This window comes from Desmodus rotundus, chromosome 8, assembly GCF_022682495.2.
Source record: "Desmodus rotundus isolate HL8 chromosome 8, HLdesRot8A.1, whole genome shotgun sequence".
In the NCBI taxonomy this organism is placed as follows: Eukaryota; Metazoa; Chordata; class Mammalia; order Chiroptera; family Phyllostomidae; genus Desmodus; species Desmodus rotundus.
In genome coordinates, this window is record NC_071394.1 from 48,511,114 (window position 1) to 48,535,718 (window position 24,605).

The following is a 24,605-nucleotide window of genomic DNA, read 5'->3' on the forward strand; positions in this document are numbered from 1 at the left end:
GTCACTAGGGGATAAGAACTTTTCAGCTCTATTATAATGTTATTGAACCGCCATCATATATGTGGTATCTTGGTGACTGAAATGTCATTATGTAGCACACAACTGGGTACTTAATTGCATTTTCCACAAGTTGCTTGGCCTGAAATCAACATTCAAATCTATACAAGTAGCAGAAATCATTTAGTTATACTGGAATTTATTTTCAAAGAGCTCAACTTTTATTATTATTTTTAAAATAATTTTGCCATAGAACATTTACTCCATCGATTTAAACTGAAATGTCTCATGGAACTAAACACTAATAGAATTTACAGAAAAAGGTAAAGATCTGTATGTATACAAAATAATCACTTAATAAATATTTACATGACAAGGGAAAAATGGAGAATCACTAAAATGGTAAACTGCTGTAGGTGTGATAATCCTTTCTTGAGAAATTTTTAGTTAGTGATCCTATAAACTTTTAAAGTAAAAATAATTGCAGAAGTATAACTAAAATGTTAATTTTAGTTTTCAGTCTCTTACTATTTAAAAGAGTCAGTAGGTCATGAACAGGGACCAACTATTAAGATGTTTACTTTTTTACTTCAAATCACTTTCACTAGCTCTCATGATGGAACAGAACACAGGAAATACTAAAGAGTACACTAAATAATATAATAAAATTCCAGTTCATCAGCTTGTATAAATACTGGCCAGCCACTCCCGTTCTTTACAGCCATGCACGCTCAAGTCGTCTGCTTCCTTCGGAGTCGATCATCACAGTTCCCTTTTGCCGCACATTACATATCTGTTTTCCATTGTCTTACTTTTCAGTAATTATTTCCAGTATTAGTCACGTAATCTTCTTCCGCCCTCTTTTCTACCTTTTGTAGTAACATTCTTTTATATTCATTTTTAAAGTCTTTGTTGACATAATAAATGACACCCAGCTTTTCTGTCTGCATTTTAATAATTTACCCTGATCCATATCTGGGATATAAGGAATAAGGAGGATTAGAGATCATCCATTGGCTTAGTATGACATGAAGATCAATACAATAGTGGACATCAGCTGGATAAGTGCAGAAAAGCCTCCGTCTCCTCTTTCTTCCTTTCTTCCATGTTCACTATGTTGGTGCTGATGTTGATGGCTATAACCAGCTCACACACTTGAAAATGGACACACACTACCTGAAGGAAATCCACTACTAAAGAATATATTTTAAAAGTCTTCTGGTGTTTTATTAGTTTCACAAGCTCTATGAAAATTAAATATACCATTGTTTTGGTGATTACTTGTGTTACTGGACTAAAGGGGTCCATTTGTCTGTGTGCATCAGAGCCCAATAAGACACCAAACAGGAGATTCCAGCAAAGAAAGTAATGGTTCATGTTTAGGAAGAGGCCCACGAGCAGAGACAGGTTAGCTTATGCTCAAAGACCTGGCTCCCTGATGACTTCCAGGGCATGGGTTACATAAGGGAAAAATCATTAATCATGATGACTAAGAGAGTTAGGGTCATGGTCTCTATTGATTGGTCAGTGCTAGGTTAGGGGGCAATTGGTCATTGTGTCTGGTCCAGATGTCAACCGTGGCATCTCTTCATCTGGTTTTGATACTTTTCTGGGCTGAAGCTGAAACACAACTGAAGCCTAGATGTTATCTCTACTTTGACTGAAACTTTGTTTCTAGGGTCAATGGACCTGAGATTTTGTTCCTAGGATTATTTGATGAGGGTCAGAGCCTCATTGTTCTGAAGGTTTAATGATTAAGGGAGTGGTCTGCAAGGGGGAAGGTGGCAGGTTAGTCAGGGTGCTGATTAAGGCTAATTTGAATCAAAAGGAAACAAAAGAAAAAAGGCCATATTAAAGAAATAAAGTTTCTACATGATTACTTATGCTTTTTAAAAATTTATTTTATTTTTAAAATTTTTATTGTATTTTCCATTACCATTTAGTCCCCTTCAGCCCCGCTTCCCCCTCATTATCAACACACTGTTGTCCTTGTCCATGATTCCTTCTCCCTTTTTGCTCAATCCCTCCACTCCCTAACCCTCCCCACAACCCCTTGGCTGTCATCTTGCTCTGTCTATGAGTCTGTCTCTGTTTTACTTGTTAGTTCAGTTTGTACATTAGATTCCACATATGAGTGAAATCACTTGTCTTTCTCTTACTGGCTTATTTCATTTAGCATAATGTTCTCCAGGTCCACCCATACTGTTGCAAATGGTAAAATTCTCTTTTTTATAGCCGAGTAGTATTCCATTGTGTAAATGTCTCATAATTGTTTTATACTGATGGACACTTGGGCTGCTTCCACATCTTGGCAATTGTAAATAATGCTGCAATGAACATAGGGGTGTTCATGTCCTTTTGAATTAGTGTTTTGGGTTCCTTTGGATATATTCTGAAAGTGGAATTGCTGGGTCAAAAGGCAGATCCATTTTTAATGTTTTGAGGTACCTCCATACTGCTTTCCACAGTGGCTGCACCAGTCTGCCTTCCCACCAACAGTACTAAATGGTTCCCCTTTCTCCACACCCACACCAGAACTTGTTGTTTGTTGATTTATTGATGACAGACATTCTGACAGGTGTGAGATGATATCTCATTGTGGTTTTAATTCACATTCCTCAGGTGATTAGTGATGTTGAGCATGTTTTCATATGTCTATTGGCCATCTGTATGTCCTCTTTGGAGAAGTGCCTATTCGGTCCCTTTTCCATTTTTTAATTGGGTTGTTTGTTTTTCAGTGTTGAGTTTTGTAAGTTCTTTATAAATTTGGGATATTAACCCCTTATCAGATGTATGGGTGGATATGGTCTCCCATTCTGTGGGTTGTCTTTTTATTTTGTTGATGTTTTTCTTTGCTGTGCAGAAACTTTTTAATTTGATATTTCTTACACCACACACAAGAATAAATTCAAATTGGATTAAAGACTGAAATGTTCACCCTGAAACCATAAAACTTGAAGAAGAAAACATAGGCAGAAAATCTCAGACATTGCCTGTAGTGATATTTTATTGGACGTATCTCCTGAGGCAAGAGACATAAAAGAAAAAATAAACAAATGGAACTACATCAAACCCATGGTTGTTCTGCATTGCCGGTGAGATTATATTGTTTTTTGTTTGTTTGTTTTTTGTTTTGACTGCTTAAAACAGCATAAGCATTTCCAATCTTTTTAAAAGTGTCTGTTGCTCCAGGAGCATGGTTTTGTCTGGATTAAACTCCAATCAAGCTTTCTATAAGCTTTTTTCAAGTCTTCATCATCACCATCTTTGGTAATTTCAAGAACTTCACAGTGACTTTTACAATTGCTTATGCTGCACTCCATCTCCTTGGTCTTTGGGGTAGCCTTTCCATTTTCCCCACTACCAGTTGTGCTGTCCTTTGTGCAACTGGACTTGCTTTGATCACTGCTGCCTGACAGTTTTCAGCAATTAGAGCTATTTGCAGCTGTGCTTCCATTTTTCCTAATTATTTCCAATAGTACTCTGGGCCACACTATCCAGTTTTATTATCTTAAAAATGAAATTAGCAAGGTTTTCCATGTGAATAATCACCAGAACTGGTGCCCTGCGCCCAGGGCACTAAGTAGAGTTTTCGTGCTTTCTGCAGGAAGCTGGCCTTTTCCATGGTGCTGGCATTCAGGGCCTCCAGGGCGATCTCTGCAGAGTTCTCCCCTCATCCTGGTTCCCTGCCATGGCTTGCACCTCCCTTTATCATTATTGTTCATTACCAGAGAAGTGCTCAAAGGATACACAGTCTTTATAGATCCATGTAACAAAATGATATGAAAAAGAAAATCTATTGAAAGTCCTGCACAGAGGTACCATTTCAGGAATGGACCAGGAATAGAGCCACATTGATGTTTCTCGCTCTCCAAGACCAGTACCACTGCCTTGCTCTGAATTCTGTTTTTCTGAAACATTGTTCTCTTTTCAGTCACTGTCCAATTCTCACCCAACAGAGAGTGAAGATAGAATGACATTTAAAGAGCAGTCAGCCACAGAAAATGAAGGTTGTTCTAGCATATGTTCAACAGAAAACTATTGAAGAATATTAATACTATATTTTTAGATATAAAAATGTGTTGTATTTGAAGCATTTACTTTCTGAAAAAATGATGTATGTCTATTTACCTCTATATTTTTGTTTACTCTTTATGAATTATTTATAATCAAAATTTCTATTTTGAGATAATTATCTTTTGTTACGTAGTTGTAAGATACAGTACCGAGAAGTAACATTGCATATATCAATAATCTTTTCCTTTATGTTTTTTGCTGATTAGTCTCCCATGATATAAATACTCTAAAGTTTATTTAATTATTCACCTGTCGAAATCATTTGTCGTTCTTTGGGTTGTTTCCAGTTTTTGTCTACTACAAATGAAACATCTATAATGTAAGGTTTTGTATCTCTGGGATAAATGGCCAGGAGCACCATTGTTGGGCACAAAATGTCTTCCAACGTAGCTTTACCATTTTATACTCTCTTCAACAATGTATGAGTTATCCTATCTTCTCAAATTTCACTGACATTTGTTTTGGTCACTATTTGTTTTAAACATTTTGGTATGTATGTAATGATATATCATGATTTTTTAATTTTTTATCTTTACCCAAGGACATTTTTTCATTGTTTTAGGATAGAGTGGAAGGGAGAGAAAAACATCAATGTGAAAGAGAAATATTGGCTGGTTGCCTTCTCTGGTGTGCATCCTGACCAAGGTACGTGCCCCCACCAAGGACTGAACCCGCAACCTGGGTATGTGCCCTAAGTGGGAATCAAGCCCATGGCCTTTTGGTCTATAGGATGAAGCTCCAACCAACTAAGCCACACCAGCCAAGGCTCTCATGGTTTTAATTTGCATTTCCTAAAGGCAAATAAAGTTGATCATATTTTCATGTTCTAATTTTCCATCTGTATATGTTCTTTAATTAAATGTATTTAGCCATTTTTTTCTGATTATATTGTTTCTTTTTCTACTGTTGAACTTTGAAAGATAATAGGGTATTCAAGATACTATGGAATAGTACATTCAGAGGATTAGTCTTCTGTCAGATATGTTGTTGGAAAGTATTTTCTCCAAATCTGGAAATCATTTTTTATTTTCTTAACAGGGGTTTACACAGAGCAAAAGTTTTAAATATTGTCAAATTCTAATTTACTAACATTTCCTTTTATGGATTGTACTTATGGTGAAAAGTCTGAGAATTCTTTGTCTAGCCCTAATTCCTGAAGATTTTTTCTTATTTTTCTATGTTTCATAATTTTATATTCTATATTTAAATCCCTCGTTCATTTTGATTTAGTTTTTATATATGGTATTAAGTGTAGATCAAGGTTCATTTTCTTGCCTATGAATGCCATATGTTGAAAAAACCATTCATCCTCAATTGAACTGTTTTGCAAATTTGTGAAAATAGAGTTGAGCTTATTTTTATAAGTATCTTTTTGCATTTTCTATTCTATCCCACGCATCTATGTGTCTTTCCTTGCATTGGTACATACAGTGCAAATTACTGCAGATGTCCTGAATCAGGGTAGACTGGTACTTCCACATTTATTTTCATATTTTTCAGGGTGGTTTTGGTATTATATTTATTCTGTCTTTTTATATACATTTTAGAATAATTTTATGTATTTCTACAAAAAATCTTGTGGAAATTTTAATAGGAATTGGGCAAAATCTATATATCAATTTAGGAAAAAATGACATTTTTATTATGCTTTATCTTACAATCTATGAACCAAAGTTTGTCTCATCAATTATTTACATCACATTTGATTGGTTTAATAAGTGTTTTACCTTATAAGTCCAGTACATATAATGTTAAAATTACACTTATTTTACTTTACTACTAATTATAAATTGTATTGCCTTTTAATTTTTCTATCTGTGTGTTCATTGATAGTATATAGATATATAGAGATAGATTTGATTTTTGTATGTTTACTAGTATCCTGAGATGTTGTTGAACAAGCTTATTGTTCTAGGAGGTTTTACTTTTTGTAGATTCTTTAGACTTTCTACATAGGCTATCATGTCTTCTGAAATAGTAGCATCATTGTTTCTTCTTTTCTAAATTATATGGTAATTTCTTTTCCTTGCCTCATTACACTAACCAGAGCTCTAGTACTACGTTCAATAAAAGCAGTGAAAGTGGACATCCTTGCCTTGTTTTTAATCCTAGAGGGATGCAGTTCATCTTTTACCAGTAGGCATAAGGTTAACTGTATTTTTTAAAATATTTCCCTTATAAAATTTAGGATGTATTCTTATATTTCTATTTCATATTTTTTTAAAAAAAACATCAGTAGTGTTGAATTTCATCAAATGCTTCTTATCACCAGTTGAGAGATATGACTCCAATTCTGAAAGAAGTCCTACTGTTGTTAAAATGCCATCAAACAGCATCACAAGCTACAGAGAAATTGTTCATGAAAGGAAGAGTCAATCAACGTGACAAACTTATTGCTGGCTTATTTTAAGAAATTGCTAGAAACAACCTGATCAGTCAGCAGCCATCCACACTGAGACAAGACTCTCCACCAGAAAAAAGATTACAAATCATTGAAGGGTCAGATGAAGGTTAGGTTGGTTTTCTGTCCTTTTTTTTTTTTACAATACAGTTTTTTTTTTTTTCATTAAGCTATGTACGCATTTGTTTTACACATAATGTTGTTGTACACTAATAGACTACACTGCAGTATAGTGTAAAAATAACTTTTATATGCACTGGGAAGCCAAAAAAATTGTGTGACTCACTTTATTATGATATTTACTTTTTCTGTGGTTTTCTGGAATGGAAACTTCACTATATCTGAGAAAAACCTGTATTAGTTCTTTGATGGTTCCTCTAAATCTCATAAAGTTTTCTCATTCTTTTTAAAATTTTTTCTTCTGCTCTGCTTTTACTGTATAATTTTAAATGACTGCTCTGTAGTTTACAGCATCTTTCTTCTGCTTGGTCAAGTGTGCTGTTTGCTCATCATTCATTTGTACTCCTTAGCTTTGGTATTCAGTTTGTTACATTTTTATGGTTTCTATCTCTGTGTGGAACCTCTTATTTTGTTTATATATTATTTACCTAATTTTATTTAGTTGCCTATTTGTGTTCTTTTTTACCATGGTAAGCCATCTTAAAGGAATTATTTTTTAATTCTTTGTCAGGAAATTAATAAATCTCCATTTTTATTGTCAGATACTAGAAAATTATTTTGTTTTGTTGGGAGTATTATGATTCATTGCTTTTTAGCATTCCTTCCAGCCTTGCATTATTACCTTCTCAGTTAAAGATGTAGTCATCAACTCTAGGCTTCACTAACTGGTTCTGAGAGAGAAACACATTCATTGTCACTTGCTAGAGATTCTGAGCCTCTCTCAGAACTTTTCAATGGATGTGCCCTGTATACACTTCTTATTTCTTCTTAAGGGGAAATTCTTTTTTTATCTTCTTTTTAAAAACATTTTATTTATTCATTTTTAGAGAGAGGGGAAGAGAAGAAGAGAGGAAGAGAAATATCAATGTGTGGTTGCCTCTTGTACACCCTGTACTGGAGACCTGGGCCACAACCTAGGAATGTGCCCTGACTAGGAATTGAACTGGCAACCCTTTGGTTCACAGCCCATGCTCAATCCACTGATCTACACCAGCCAGGGCTTAAGGGGAAATTCTTGAAATTGTATACCTTTTCTTGATCCTACAAAGCCAATCCATGTTCTAAAATCTTCTAGTTTATTTTTCCTAGGGTTGTGCCCTTAAATGTTCAAGCTTTTGCTTCTCCTCCCAATCCAAGAGTCAGGAGGACTCTTTCTGTGTACACTCAGGAGCTGTCTGCATGATCTCTCACTTGCTGTCCATTGGGGCATGCATAGGCATTTGACCACAGGTGTGGGTAGCTATTCAGAGTGCTTAGGGTGCTTATGGGTCAGTTGGGGAGTTTTGCAATCGAAGTATCCCAAGCAGCTCATGGGTGGGCTGCCTGTTGTGGTCCACAAAGCAGTTAGTATGATACTTGGCCCTTGCATGAATCCTCAGCCTTTGTTGCTATAAGACTCCACCTCCATTCCCTATTTCCAGGCTATCCCCACCCCTAATAACTTTAGTATTCTGAGTATGATGGGGAAAAATGGGCTTCTGGACCGCTATCCCACATGGCTGGGAATGCTGGGCACTCAATCACTATGCTCTCATTTTCCCCATGGAAATTTATAGGTCAAAGGGTCTTTCTGGGCACTAAGCTATGCTGCCTTTGGGGAGGGGTGATATGGGTAGTAAAAATGCTCTTCTTACCCTTTTCAATTTATCTCAGTTCTTTTTTTCATTTTCAAAACAACATCAAAAAGTGAGTGTATTTAACCATATTCAGCCCATAGCAGTGTAAATGGGTGAGTGGAGCAAATAAATTGGCAATGGAGAAAGTTAGTTTAAGGAAAGCCGAGGAACTTTGCCATTTAATTATTAGAACAAAAGGCTCCATGATCATCTGGCATCCACTCAGTGTTGTACCTATGGTTAGAAATGTACATGAAGGGAACTCCAGGGATCTTCCTGATTCTTCGTTTATGGTGCCAGTCAACTGTGGCCATGATGTAACACTTGTGCTGGGTTATGCTCCACACTAATCAGTCATCTAGATAGGTTCCTTTGTGTGTGCATAGCAATCGTTCAAACCTTGGATCTTTGGCAATCCTTAGAGCCACTTGTTACTTCTGCCCCAGATATTCTTTTAATGGTGTGCTGGAACTTTTCCACTTGACTCCCAGATGTTAGACAGATGATGGTATAAAACTTTTATTCTGCCATCATGCTGATATCACCATTAAAAACTGAGAATCAATTTTTTTCATTTTACTATTTTTACTGAAATAAATTTAAATTCACATGCAAGTATAAGAAATAGTAGACAGATTTCCTCAGTTCCTTCAAACTGTATATATTTCAGCAAATTTGGGGTTTTTTTGACATTATTACTTCAAATGTACTTTCAGCCCCACTTTCTCTTTTTCCTTGAGACTGTGATGATATGGATATTGAATCTTTTGTTATTATCCACAGGGCCTTAAGATAGCTCATCTATTTTTTTTTTCTCTCTCTCCTGTAGTGCATGTTTTCATTGCACTAATGAAAGTTCACTAATTCTTTTTCCTGTTGCCTCCATTTTCTGTTGAGCCCTTGTGACTTTTGCTTTTGTTTTTATATTTTATTTTTCTGTTCCTTCTCTCCTCTCCCCTGTACTCTTTCTCTGGCTTTCCTGACCCTGCACTCTCCTGCCATTGCCTTGCTTTTCCTTCCCTTCTCTCCCCTCTCATCTCCTCCTTTCCTCTTCCCTTTTCTTGCCCTCTCCTCCCCTGCCTTATCCCCTCTCTCTCATTATGCTGTTAACTCCCCTCCCCTCCCTTTCCCTTTCCTTCCCTTCCCTTTCTCTATTCTATCTGGTCCCTCTCTGAAACTTCTCTGCTGGCTCCTACCTACCCTCCTACCTTCCAAGCCCTGCACTGCCTTTGATACTAGTCCTTGACTCTCTTCTGTTACATACTCACTTCAAAGTAGACTCACATAGTCTCATGGCTTGAAATGTCTCCTACACATTGATGATTCCCATATTTGTATTTCCATTGTGGACTTCTCCCTTGACCTCTAGGCTGCTTTATCTAACTGTCCTATTGACATTTTCACTTGCATTTCCTGTAGACATTTCAAACTTAACTTGCCTGTGCACACCTGAGAATTGGATATTTCTCTGCCTGTCTCCATTTCTCACATTCGTCTCTATTTCAGTTTATTGGAAATTTCATTCTACTGCTCTGACACAAGAAACTAACATTTTCTACTAAATTACTGCAACCAGCCCTTGCTTCCTGTAAACCAAGGTGATCTTAGTAAGCTGGAAATCAGATTAAAATCATGTATGGTTTCTGCCTCACTCAGAGGAACCATCAGGACTTTATTTAATTTAAAAAGCTCAGAACCTTATGACTACACCATTCACTCCCTGTCTCCACTCACTACACCCATATTTCTCTTCTTAGCCCACACTCTACTTAGCCCACTGACATGCTGCTTCTTAAAAATGATGCAACCCCTGGCCTCAGGGCTCTTGCACATACTCTTCCTTCTGGAGCATCCCAAGAATTCTCGTCTTCCTTCAATGTCCATACAGCTGATGCACACGGACCAGACATTACCTTTCAATCCCTCAGTTAGTTGGCTTCTTTTTATGCACAGGAAATGATACAGCTGCTATCATCCAGTTATACAGCTCAGTTAAATAACAATTTCACCTTCACAAGGTGTTCCCTTTTAGCCTCAATTGCAAATTCTTTGGAGGAGAGAATCTCATTGGATTATGTAGAATCAAGTGTCTATTACTAGTTCAATCAGCTTTAAAAGTGGGGGGTGGAATAAAAAATCACAGCCATGCCACTGTGTCCAGTCACAGTGGAGGGGAAGCAGGCCACCATCCCTGAGCAGACACCCCTCAACAGCTCAGGTATCCATATTGGTTTGTTTTTATTACAATCACACATGCTGATAGTAAAATTTCCAACAGTTCAGAAGTTTGATGTGATGAAAAACACATGACCCTTCTGTTTCAGTAGGTAGCTGGTTAGATATTAATGAAAAAGAAGGGAGCCAGATATCTAATTAAGCTAGATTAACTCAGAAGAGGCAGCTTCAGAGATACCCCAAGGGACAGCCACATCCTCCCCAAAGGGACTTAATCCCCAAGCAGGCAGAAAAGACTGGCTTTGCCCTGGGAAGGATGATCCAGTGAGGGGGAAATCCCTCTGCTGGGGCATGTACAGTAGAAACCAGACGATGAGGCAAATGAAGCAGGGGCAGTAAGAGTAAATGGTGACCATAGGGATGAGTCTAGCCTGGGAAAATCATGAAGAAGGATTGGATAAGATAAGGGCACAGACCCCAGAAGATCCAGAAAAGGGATTGGATGGGGTAGGGCCCAGCACAAACCCATGAAAAATTAGGAAGGAGAATCATAGTTTGAAAGAAAGCTTACCCCTTCCCAAACCCAAGGGAATATCATCAAAGATTAACAAAGGCCCAAGGCATTTGCATAGCATTTTCTCTCCATGGCAGCCATGCAGGCCTGGGTGTGGCTGTTGTGGGGGCTGAAGTGCAGCCAAAAGTGGGCTGGAGGGGAACAGAGGCTAAGCCAGGCTACTGAAGCTTCAGATGCCTATGCTGGAGAAATGGCAAAGCATCTCTGATTGCTGGCCTTCCTGCTGGGCTTAGCGAGGACCAGTGCAGGCTGCAGCCCTAGAGGCTGGACTTCTTCCCCAGCAAGACAGCGGTAAGCTACCTGGTCCTGGATGAGGCAGTGTGGAAGCCTGTCCAGGGGCATCTATGCCCTACACACCCCTCTAATAAACAAATCTTGACACTACTGCTCAAATACTCCTACATGCATGAGTCCACAAAATGCTTTTCCTGTGACTTTGCAAGAATCTATTTCCAGCCCCATCCAGCAGACCCTCTCTGGTCCCAGTCCACCTCTGAAAACACTTCTGCACCTGACCTGACCTTTGGCACCACTTAGAAGTCTGGAGCCCAGGCCACAGGTCTGCCCATGCTCCAGGCCCAGCATGCACGTAAAGAACACAGTTCAGCACTTTGTTTTTTTGTCTCTACAGTATATTTTGTTGTCCAAAAAGTTTGTTTTTTTCCGTAAGATGGCTCTAGTAATGCTTAATTGTCTTTAACTTCATTTAAAACAATTTTGTTGACCGTATTGTGACAGTTGTTGTATCAATATGCATTAAAAAACAACTTATCAAAATTGGTGAATTTTTGTGTAGTCATTTTGATATTGAAGATGGAAGAAACATTTTTGGCATACTAAGCTTTATTATTTCAAGGAAGGCAAAGACACAACTGGAGTGAAAAAAAAAAGATTTGGGCGGTTTGTTGGAGAAGGTGCTATGACTGATTGAACCTGTCAAAATTAGTTTGGGAAGTTTGTGCTGGAGATTTCTCACTGGACAATGCTCCATGGTTGGGTAGACCAGTTGAAGTAGATAGTTATCAAATCAAGACATTAACTGAAACAATCTACATTATAACACATGGGAGATAGCTAACATACTCAAAATGTCCAAATCAATAAAATTATTGGTGAAATGAAAAATGTGTCTTTATTTTATGGAAAAACTAAGTGGAATTTTTTGCCAACCCAATATTTTGGAACTCTCTCATTGCAGTAGACATGAAGTATAATCCAGTTTATGGTTATATCACAATTTACTAATCTAGTTGCTCAGTGAGAGACACAGGGTAGATATTTCTTCTTTTCATTGTTTTTATTATTTATTTATTTTGCTGCATACATATGATTACATCAGTCTTGTAATGTCCTGAGCTTAGAGTTGCTGAATCAAAGAGATACACATTTAAATATTTGTGGTTATTGTCTTATTTCCCTCTAAGATGGTGATGCATGTACATAGGAGAGTATATTCTTTCTAACTCTGTTAATACAGTGTAATATTAAACTTTTATAGATTTGCTAATCTGACTAATTACAAAGTTTTGATTAAAAAATAATGTGAATGTCCTTAATGAGAAATGAGCTTTAACTCATTTTATTTTTAAACACAGCTATACTTTTATTAGTGAGAATTATAGAAAATATACATTAATATTGAAAGTATCTAATTAGTAAGAGTTTCCATGCAACCCAGAAAAATGTTTATTTCTTTTAAAATATGTTGGAATTAAAACTAGCAGCTGAGATATCAAAAATAAGTTAACTATGTACAAAAATACTCTCTCATCTTCTTAAAAGTTGGGAGTAATATTTTTAAAGAATAATTTTAAGGTCTTAGTCTTTTTAAATATTCAAACAGAAGTGTTTGGTCCAATGCCCTCTTTTTCTTTCCACTAATTTTGACTAGACAGAAACATCAGGGATTAAAAAATTTATTTTTGTTGATAATTTTTCTAGTATGTAAAAAATATTTTCAGTAGTTAAAAGCTATTCAAGTTTTCCCCTTTACTTTTACATACTCATTTCCCCTCAACTTAATAAAAGCTTCAAGTGGTGATGTTTAAAATTAAGGTAACTGGTGTAACATTGGTTAGTAACATTATATAATTTTAGGTTTATGTGATTATAATTTGACATGTGTACTCTGTTGTATCGCCATATATTTACCCCCATTCTCCACTCTGCCCTCCTCCCACCTTCTTCCCCTCTGGCAACCACCATTGTCTGCGTGTATGAGTTTGTTTTGTTAGTTTGTTACTTTTTATTTTATATTTCACTAATGAGCGAAGTCATACAGTTTTTGTCATTTTCCATCTGACTTATTTTTTTTAGCATGATATACTCAAGACTATAAGTACTGATTTTTTTTGGAAAATGAACATTTCAAAAAATCTAACTGGAAAGTTTAAATGCAGATAATGGAACATAGAGACTTAAACATATTTTACGAAATACATATACACAAATAAAATAGTTCAGATTGAAATTGGACACATTAAATATGCCATAAATTGCCAAAATTAAGTAATCATTTATTCCACGACTCATTTTAAATTATATAAATTGGTGAAGAGGTGAGGGGATTGAGAAGCATAAATAGGTAGTTATGGAATAGCCATGGGGATGTAAAGTACAATATAGGAAATGGAGTAGCCAAAGAACATATACACATGACCCACAGACATGAACAATGGTGGAGGGATTACCTGAGCGAGTGGGGGCTGCTGGATGGAGGGGAACAAAGGGGGAAAAATTGGACAACTATAATAACATAATCAATAAAATATAATTTAAAAAGAAAGAAAAGTATATAATAATAGGAAATGATTTAAACATTTACAGAGTCTTTTTTGACTGATTTAAATATATATTATATCAGGGAATATTTAATCATTTTATTTAAGACAGGTAGCTTTCCTCTTTTCTGTGTCAAATAAATGCTCAAAAGCCAGAACTCCTTGATGGTTATATAAGGCAAAATTATAGACATTGTGGATTAAGGGTCTCAAAGTCATGCTGGGAGCTGACAGGTTTTAAGAGAGTTGTGAGGTCTATTCCCTTCCCCTTCTGCCTGGTTTCATGGGAAAGTAGCCAGGGGGTCGTTCCAGCTTAGGACTCGGGAGGTGAAACATTACTTAGGTCCTGATGTTATTTCTGCCTTGCTAGACGGTCTGGACTTTGTGATCATTAGTCCAGGTCAGACTACTGTCTTCTGCTGCCTCGGGGCTGCTGATTATCCCAGGGAAGGGCTAGATCTCTGAGGAGTATGTGTATAGAAAGAAAAATCTGATTTCTAGAGCTAGAATTTAAAACTAAATTTAATCAAAGTCCTAAGGACCCTGGATTTTATTAGTAAAATGTTACAGGCCTGGGGCGTGACTACCCACCATGACTTCCCTAGTTAGAAATTTATGATCAGATCATCCTGTGAGGTTAATTTCCATAAAACTCTTCCCCACCTTTTTTTAAATTCACAATAGTGAGTTTTCTATTATTGCACCTAATTCATGGCAAAATTTTTAAAACAGAAGCTATAAACTCTGTGCCTTCCTATATGTTTATGTGCATCTATATAGGTACATAGATGCTATAAATGTGTGATATTTTCTACCTTCAGATGGTATTACTAACATTAATTTGTAGAAGACCTCTATTTAACTGGCTTAAAGAACATTAAACACTTATATGAATTAAGCATTCATAAAATCCCAGAAATAATATAAAAAATTAACCTAAATGTTTTTCATGTTTATATGATTGACAATGTAAGAACATACAAACCTGTAGAGAATTTTTATTTAAAAAATTATTTGAGTCAAACAGAAGATACACCTGGAAGCAAGATCTCAAAAGACAGAGATAAATGCTTTAGAGAATAACAGTTTGCAGTTTCTTTTATGCTTTTGAGATGAAAGAAGGAACCTAAAGATTACATGAAGGTGGCAGAAAGGCACAGATTGGATTAGAGGACAGGTAAGATTGTGTGCTCCCTTTTTTTTCATTTATTTTATTTTATTGTTGTTCAAGTGCAGTGAGGGTGGCCATGCTTTAGAAGGAACGATCTACCAGGGAAGTCCTGTATTAGAAGGAGGGGTCTGAAAAGAGGCATTTCGAATATATGCTAACTTAGATGCACAGAAACAATGTCCAGGGCTTGCCTGACACAGAGAGAAGCCTTTACAGAAGTTACAAGCCTGTGGCATAAACCCCACCATGACCTGCTCAGTTAGGGATTTGTGATCAGATCACTCTGTGAGGTTAATGTCCACAGAACCCACCTTTTATTTATCCATATGATTGGGGATTAATCATTAGTAAGTAAATTCTAGTTTGTATTTGTTGGTTTGATTAACATAGGCATGTCTTTAAAGTTATCAGAATTAAATATAATGCTTTTATTCTATGTAGGTTTAATTATAACATGAGTAACTTACAACTTACTTATTGTAAGTTCATGTTATCTTTTAACAAATTTGCCAGTAAAAAGAGCAATAGCTGTAGACGATGACTCTCCTTGTAACAGGACACAATCGGAAACCTTGGCGATATCACCACGGCTTTGACAGGAATGTGAAATTTGAGAGACAGGTACATGGGCTCAGACAGCTTATGGAACTGCTGGAGACTTCGCTTGGTTTCCTGATCTCACAGGCACTTACACATTCCACCTGAGATTCTTTATAAAATGTATAGCAAAGCAGTCTTAAAAATAGTTTACATGGTCAAGTGTTATCCTTGCTACACTTACTTAAATAATCATACCAAGTTTAATGCAAACAAATTAGTTTTAGTATAATTATCTCTGATAAAATATGGGGTAATTATAGAGAGAAAAGTGTATTTGCACTTTTGAATATATTAAGTTCTAATCATGTTAATTCTCTTTGAGGTTTTGTTATATACCTGTAAACTGGACTAGATCCTCAGTTCTTCCAGTTTTCTCAAAATATCTGACTTCATTTCTCCTAGTGAACATGTACAATTTTCTCCCACTCTTCCAATTTGGCATCATTAAAAACAAAAATGTCCTTGAAAAGTGCTACACCAGGTCCTATTCAATACCCAGATGGCAGCCAAACTTTAGTAACTTGAACCTTGGATATTAAAAATGGCTCAATCTGACATCTGCTTCTGTACAAATGCTAGAGACCTTCAAATCCAATTGAACAGGAAGAAAAAAGTAACTAGCATCAAGGTAAACTGCCTCTCCCAAGATACCACATCAATACTTCATACTTTAAACATGGAATCCTTTTTTTTTCTTTATTTCTGTTACTCTGGCATTGGTCTGGAAAGATAATGCCATCATTCATACTTCCTAGGCCATTGCTAAAGGGGGTAAACTCTAAAATTTAGAACATCTTATTATTTCAGGAAAGGAGAAAATCCGACCCTTTGCTTGAGTGGGCAAATGCAACAATCCCGCAAAAGAAAACATTAACAGTGCCACCTTAATGGCAGTGGTCTGTGTCTAACAGGATTTATCTCTGTCTGTAGTGGTTATCATTCTGCTTGGGTCTATAAATGCCTAGATGGCTAGCAATGCCTCTTAGATTACCTCATTTTGCCACTAACTGTTGTCAAACAAACTGGGACACCGCACTGATTGATCCCCTTAAATTTACATTGTTGAGTTAGAAAGTACCTACCAGGCGGCTTTCATGATTCAAGATTCATGTTCTTTGTCAGGTTTCTACTTTCCTGGTTAGGAGTAAATACAAATGAGTCTATAACCTGGAACCTCTCCTGTACTCCTAAACATGTTACAGAATTTGATGCTAAAGCAATAGCTATACTACAAAAATTCTTAGACTTGCTGCTCATAGTCTCAGCAGTTAGGACATGGTCTCAGGCATACAGAAAATACAGCAGGCTGCAGGAGGCTGGTGCTCAGTGACGGACCTTGAAAATGATTTCTTCTCAAGCTCAGTCTCAGAAAACAGCCAACCACAGTTTTCCTTCACATGGAAAGGACTGACATTTAGTTTTCCTGTGCTGCCACAGAGTTATCGTTGTCATATCTGGTCAGAAGGAATTTGGACATGAGGCAGGTTTCACATGTAATAGTACTTTACATTGATGACATTATGATAATATTGGAAACTGAAAATCAGGTTAGCACTGATTTGAATGCAATTTGAATGAACACATGACCAACCGGGGCTAATTAATAAATCCAGTAAATATCCAAGGGCCTGCCAGACAATAAGGCAGTAAAGTTCTTAAGAATAACTTGGGCAGGAGCCACTCAGGATATTCTACAAGTGACTAAAAATAAACTGCTGTCACTATCAACCCATAGGATCAAACAAAAACACCAGCATTTGGTTGGTTACTTGGATTTTGGAAAATATGAATTCCACACTTGAGAACATTGCTAATTCCTACCCAAGATTACCTGAAGAAAAGCTGTATTTTAGTGCAGACCAGGGCAAAAGCAGACCATGTTGGAGTTACCAAAAGTGGTAGCACTCTCAGCAACTTTGGGCCCTTACAATCCCCACTCAGATGTGGGTTTGGAAGTGTCTGTTGCCAGCACTCGCGTAGACTGATGCTTATGGCAAAAGTCATGAGTGCCTCCCAGCAGCAACCATTGGGATTTTGGATTAGAAGATTTCCAGGTGATGCTGCCCTTGTGTACATTCTTTAAGAGACAATTAGACTGCTATTGAGAATTAATTCAGACTGCCTCAATGACTGAAGGACGTAAAACAATTATAAGACCTGTGATACCCATAGTGTCTTGAATGTTTTCAAAGAAACACTCTAATAAGCATGGCAGTTCCCAATTAGTTCCATAATATAATTAAGATGGTTCACACAGGAGCATGCAAGAAGGTACACACCATATCCATGAGCAAGCAGCCTCTTTTCATTGAAAGCAGATTCTAGAGCCACCTGAGGAGCAGCCAGAACTGATTGCCACATGGCCAGTGACCTATGAACAGCTCTCAGTCGAACAACAAAGGGCTGCTTTGTTTACTGATGGCAGATCCAGGGTAAATGACCAGTAACCTGTTTGGGAAACTGCTGCTTAAGGACCAGTGAGAGGATAAGCCATTTGCCTATTGAAAGCCCTAACCGAACCACAGGGGTTATTACTGCCTGGAGCTGAGCTGGGGAAATCCGGACTGCCTTGCTAGACCAGACCAGGGACCAGCATTGTTCCCTGCACTGAAAGACCTTTGAATATCTCGACAGCTGAAAATCCTAAAGTCCCAGAATGAAGACTGACTGACAGTTGCCGCTTTCAAGCAGTCAACTCACAAAAATTTTGTGGTGGGATGGGGGCCCCCTCCAAGCCGGAGCCTAAGCGGAACATTGGAAACTGCTTCTAGGAGTTCTCTAGGGCTGGAGAACTTCCATGCTCTAAGGCATCACACATGGCACCTCTTGCAGATGCACAGATCTCATAGGGCAGGGTGCTGGGGAGATGGTCACAGGCTGGTGTCTGGAGAGGCCAAGTACTACAGCTCCTTTTTCAGGGACAAGGCATATGCCCAATGTAAAGCCCTAACCTACATATATGGCAATTCTACCCTGAAGACTGAGGTGGGAAAATAGAGACTGGCTTCCCGGGGTAAGCCCCTGTGAAAACCACCATGGTTTCCTTCACTAAGAAACACTTGGACCCCTTGATGGCTAGAGAAGCCAGGGACATAAGGAGAAAAGAAGTCCAAATAAGGACTGAGTGACCATCTCTGCTTAATAGCTACTGCCTCATAAAGATTTGTGTGAGGGGTGGGGGCACCCTGTACTCCGAGAGTTTTGCAGGTATTGAGAACCACCTTGCAGAGCCTGCCAGGTCTGGAGGGCCCTGCATGCCCCAGGCCAGCAGACAGATTGCCTGTGGCACACATGCAGGCCTCACAAGTTGGGGAAAACAAGAAATAAGCAGAAGGCAGGTGTCTTGTTTTTAGGTCTGTTTTTAGGATTTAGTTCTCAGAATAATAAGGCATGTCTTATTTAAAGACCTGATATACTCATATGAGGATTTCCGTAGTGAAGTCTGGGCTGGGAAAATCTGGGCTGGCTTTTCAGGGCAAAGTATAGAGGGAATGGCCATGATTTCTCACAATGAGAGACACCTGAACCACTTGATACCTGGAGAAGCTGGGATCTCGTGAAGAAAGAAGTCCAAATAAGGACTGAATGACCATTTCTGTATTATAGCTACTGCCTCATAAGAATTTTTGGGAGGGGTGGAGGTTTCCTATATGCTGCGAGTTTTGCAGGCAGTTGGAAAATGCCCTAAGGAGACTCCCGGACCTGGAATGCTTTTGCTTTCCTGGTTTGGTAGACAGAGCACCCATTGGGCATGTGCAGGGCCTATAGGTTTAGGGTACCAGGCTAGTGTCAGGGGAAGCCTGGTACTAGTAGCTGGTTCTTGGAGGGACAAGCAATATTCCTAATTAAAAGTCCTAACATACCCATATGTGCTATTTCCCCTGAAGCCTGAGCTGAGAAAATCAGGACTACTTTACCTTGGCCAGCCTGGGCAGGGCCAGCCACTGTCCCTTCCAATGAGAGGTACTTGGACATCTTGATGTCTGGATATCCAGGAACACCATTAGGCATCAAGTCCAAATGAGGCCTGATTGACTGTCACTGTATTCAAGCTGTTAAGTCACAACAATTTTCTGAAGGAGGAGGAGCCCCTCCATGCTGGTACTAAGCTGAAAGGTAGGAACTTATTCCAGAAGCTCAGAAGGCCTATAGAAGCCCTGATGCCCCTCAGACATCAGACTTGTCACCTATTGTAAATGTCCGGACCTTATAGCACAGGGACAACTGAAACTCAGCCACAGGCTGGCATCTGGAGAGGTCAAAGTGGGAGGCAGTTGGATCTCTCGATGGCTGGAGAAACCCAGGACCCTGTCAGTTATCAACTTTAAATAAGCTGACTATGGTAGCTATAAAGCTGTAGTCTCACAAAAATTTATGGGAAGGTGGGGCATTGTACATGCTGGGGGTTACATAGGGATTAGAAGCTGCCCTGAGAAGGTCCCAGGCCTGGAGGGCCCTGAATTCCTTAGACCAATGGACAATGGACTGCCTGAGTGAACATGGGGGCCTCACAGATGCAGTGCACCAGGAACCGGGCAAGAAGCTGGTGTCTAGAAAGGCCAAGAATCAACAAATCTGTTTTGAGGGACAAAGCGTCTGCCCAATTAAAAGGACTCAACTACCCACATATGATTTTCCTCCATGAAAGCTTAGCTGGGAAAATATGGGCTGCCTTATCAGGTTGAGGACAGGCAGAGCCAGTCAACATCCCCTGCAGTGGGAGACCCCGGTACCTGTTGCTGGATGGAGAAGGCCGGGACCCCATCAAACAGTATGCCCAAATAACAACCGTGGCATCTTTAAAGCTACTGCCTCATAAGGATTGTCAAGAGGGGTGGGAGCATCCTAAATGTTGGGGTTTATGCAGGGGTCAGGAACCACCCTGAGGAATCTCCCAGACCCACGGGGCCCCAGAATCCCCAGGCTGGCAGATGGGGTGCCTGTTGCACATGTGTGGGCTGTACAGGCCTGGGCACTAAGAACTAGGTAACAAGTAGATGCCAGAGAGGCCAGGTTTTAGAATTCAATTCTAGGGGTAAGGAGGCATATGTATTATTAAAAGCACTCACCTACCATAAGAGCGTGTTCTTCTAGAAGTCTAAGCTAGGAATATCTGGGAGAAGCTGGGATTCATTCAAGCCTGGCAGAGCTGGCCAAGGTTCCCTCCAATGAAAGACACTGGGGCCTCGTGGTGGTTGGATAAGCCCAGGATTCTGTGAGTTAGGAAGTCTAAATAAAGCCTGGGATATTGTCTTCTTTACAATCACTGCTTCACAAAGATTTTGGGAGTGGTGGGGAATTTTATATGCTGGGAGTTGTGTAGAGGTTTGGGCACTGCTGTGAAAAGGCTACAGACTTGGATGGCTCTGGCTTCCCTAGGCCAGTAGACAGGGTGCCTAATATGCACACGTGGGCTGGGCTGGGCCGGTCACGAAGGATGGGGCACAGGGTTTCAGGATCTGGTTGTTAGAGGGACAACTCATACACCAAATTAAAAGCCCTGACCTACCATGTGTGCTATTTCCCCTGAATGCTGAACAGGGAAAAACTGAACTATCCTACCAGGGCCATCCTTGACTGGGCATCCAAGGTTCCCACCAATGGGAGGCACCTGGATATCTGATACCTGTGGAAGCCATTAGACAGCAAGTTTAAATAAGGACTGACTGACTCACCAAGATTTCAGAAGGGATAGGGGCATCCTACCAGCTGATGGTTATGCAGGGGGGTGGGAACCACCCTGAGGAGCCTCCTAGGCCTGGAGGACACTGGATTCCCCAGGCTGGCAGACAGGGTGCCTATTGTATAAGTTTGGGCTGAGCAGGTCTGGGACACCAAGGACCAGGGACCAGGCAGGTGTTGGACAGTTTGGGTTTTAGGATTTGGTAAAAAGGCATAGGTCCTATTAAATGCCCTACACTAACCACATGTGTGATTCCCCTCTGAAGGTTGAGCTGGGAAGTTCTGGATGGCTCTATCTGGAACAGCCCGGCAAACTGGCCACTGTTTCCCCCATTGAGAGACACCTGGTCACCTTGATGGCTGGAAAGCCAAAAGCGCCATTAGGCAGCAAATCTAAATGAGGTCTGACTGGCTGTTGTTGCTTTAGAGCTGCTACCTCACAACAATTTCCTGGACAGGTAGGGGCTCTCCTCTCTGGGGTTTGGGAATTGCCCTGAGGAGCTCCCAAGTCCTGGAGGACCCCAGTGGCCCTAGGTTGGCAGAGAAGGCGCCTATAGCTCATGAGCATTTTGTGCAGGTCCAGGACACAGGGTAACAGGCAGACGTTAGGGGAGGCCATGTCCTAGGAGCCGGCTCATGGACAGGCTTCTCCAGTCATTAGAGACATGCAGGTGTCTTTCACTTGAGAAAACCATGGCCAGCCCTCCTGGTCTTTCCCTGGCAAGCCAGTCCATGTTTTTGTACTTCAACCTTATGGGGGGAAATCCCACATGTGTGGTGAAGGCTTTTACTTAGTCATATTCCTTATCCCTTTCAACAACCAGGTCCTGGACACTGACCTCTTTTGACACCTGCCTGTTGCCTGGTCCCTGGTGCTTTGAACCTGTGCAGCCTTCACATACTCAATGAGCACTTTGTTCTCAGCCTTGGCAGCTGGGGCCTCTAGGCCATGGGGTGGGGGTGTCCAAACCCCCTGCATAGCCTCCAGTGCAGAGGGAGCTCCTGCCCCTACTAATCAATCAGTTTGAATTGATACCAACATAACTTCAACAGCATAACAAAATGCTGCTCCTGGACACCTATTCCCCTATTTTTTAATGTTGTCAAAAATTACATCTTTATTCATTATGTACCCAAAACATGTATTCATAATTTTTTATGAATTTGTTTTTTAAATCATATTGGAAATAAAGAGGGGAGTTACATTGCCCAAATACAATAATATTGCCCTAGACTTGGTCCTCTTTTCTTTATTGTTATACTCTTCAGACTGGGTAATGTCAACAGTCCTGCATCCAAATGTGCTGGTTTTTCTCTGTCTGCTCCAATCTGATGTGGAAGCCCGGTAACGAATATTTTATTTTAGTTATTATACTCTTCACCCCCAGGATTGCTATTTAGTTCCTTTTAATAATTTCTATCTATTTATTGCTATAACTCTTTATTACACTCTGTTTAGACATTGTTTTCCTGGTTTCCTATTCAGACAGTTGATTTAAAGTCACTGTAGTTATTCCAAAGTCTGCGCTTCCTCAAGGATGGTTTCTGTCAATTTATTACTAGTTTATTTTCTGTGAGTGAATTGTATTTTCTTTTTTTGTATGCCTTGTAATTATTATGGTGCTATGGACATTTGAATATTCTATATGGTAATACTAATAATTAGATTAATTAGATTACCCCTCTTCCCCAGTTTGATGTGTTTTTTTTAATTATTGGCTGCAGTATTTTTCTATTTTTATAGACTTTTCTAAAGTATTTTTTTTTCAAAGATTGTATCCTTTGTCTTGTGTGGTCACTGAACACTTTATTTTTTTATCTGTGTTCAGCTAATGTTTTAACAGATTTCCATTTTAAAGTGGCTTTTTCCTATTTCCATCTTTTGTTTAACTGCTGTAAATCTTTAACTCTTTCAGCAATGCTTTCTGCTTGTTTTTCAATATTTTTTGTGGAGTAACATGAGTTTGGAGATGCTTATTTTACTATTTTCTCTAATGGAAGTTCCTTAATCAAAGAAGCCTGACCCTGTGTCATAAGGCAGCATTGGGAAAGGATGTAGCTCTAAATTCTGATGAACTGGGCCCAGTGTGGACTCACAAATATATGCTTAAATCAGTCTGTTCCTGAAATATACCAGTCATAATGGCTCCAGGAACATTTAAAGAATTTTATTATTTATTTATTTATTTTTAGACAGAGGGGAAGGGAGGGAGAAAGAAAGGGAGAGAAACATCAATGTGTGGTTGCCTCTGACGTGCCCCCTACTGGGTACCTACATGTGCCCTGACTGGGAATCAAACTGGTGACACTTTGGTTCTCAGGCTGCTGCTCAGTCAACTGAGCCACACCATCCAGGGCACATTTAAAGAATTTCAGACATGGTGTAGTACAATGAAGACAGTAATTCATGAAGAACAAAAGAATCCCTGCTTTTGTACCATGTATGATGTGCTAATAAGAAATTAAGACAATATTATGACTAAGATTTCTTCTATATCTTTTGGTTTGTGTTTACATTTCTGGGACCTAGAATTTTACAATTTTACATGTAACTTTTCAGCCTGCCTTTTTATCAAATGATTAATATGTAACCTTGTTTTATGTATTTTTGTTTAAACAGGAAAGCAACCAACAAAAAGCATGCAAATATAAAAATGAAAACAAAAACAAAATCAAACCAACCCTCCCCTCAATATATGGCACTAAATAGACCATGAAGAACATACTTGTTTATAATACAGCTGAAACAGTTATTGATCTTGGAGTTGCAAATAAGAGCATTCACAAATATGGAATCCATGAATAATGACAATTAACAGGATAGCTTTGGAAACACTGACTTTCTCAAAAAAAAGAAGGAATAAAAAACAAGGAAAACAGTGCTCATCATTGAATGATGTAGCTAGTTGTTGATAACTATCATTTTATTTTTATAATACTGAAAATAACATTGAAGGCACTGGATTAATCTTAACCTATAATTGATTTCATACTCTTTATAGTTAAGGTATTTGATTCTTTTAGGTCATGGAAATCATTTGGTACATGTGCATATGTTCCTGTTGAATACCCGTCGTGTTATTTTCTTTGCTGGAAATGAAGAATACGGACAAGCTAGTGAAAATTACAGGGATGCTTCCTGATGGCATTTCCCCTGCTTATAGCCACTTAACATTATTGCCTACTGAAGGCTCACATAAACCAGGGTATTTAAGGTTTTTTAGGTGCAGATAACAAAAACCACTTAAGATCAATTACATCAATTAGCTTTTGCTGTGTAATAAACCACCTTTAAACATGATGTCTTCAAAGAAGAACCAGCTATTTAATTAATGACTTAGAGACATGGATA

At 38.8% G+C, this 24,605-nt stretch overlaps 1 pseudogene; it reads right to left on the reverse strand.

The window, feature by feature from the left end:
* Window positions 1–675: 675 nt before the first annotated feature.
* Window positions 676–24,605, reverse strand: part of LOC112320782 (dnaJ homolog subfamily B member 14-like) — a 51,671-nt pseudogene continuing 27,741 nt past the window's right edge.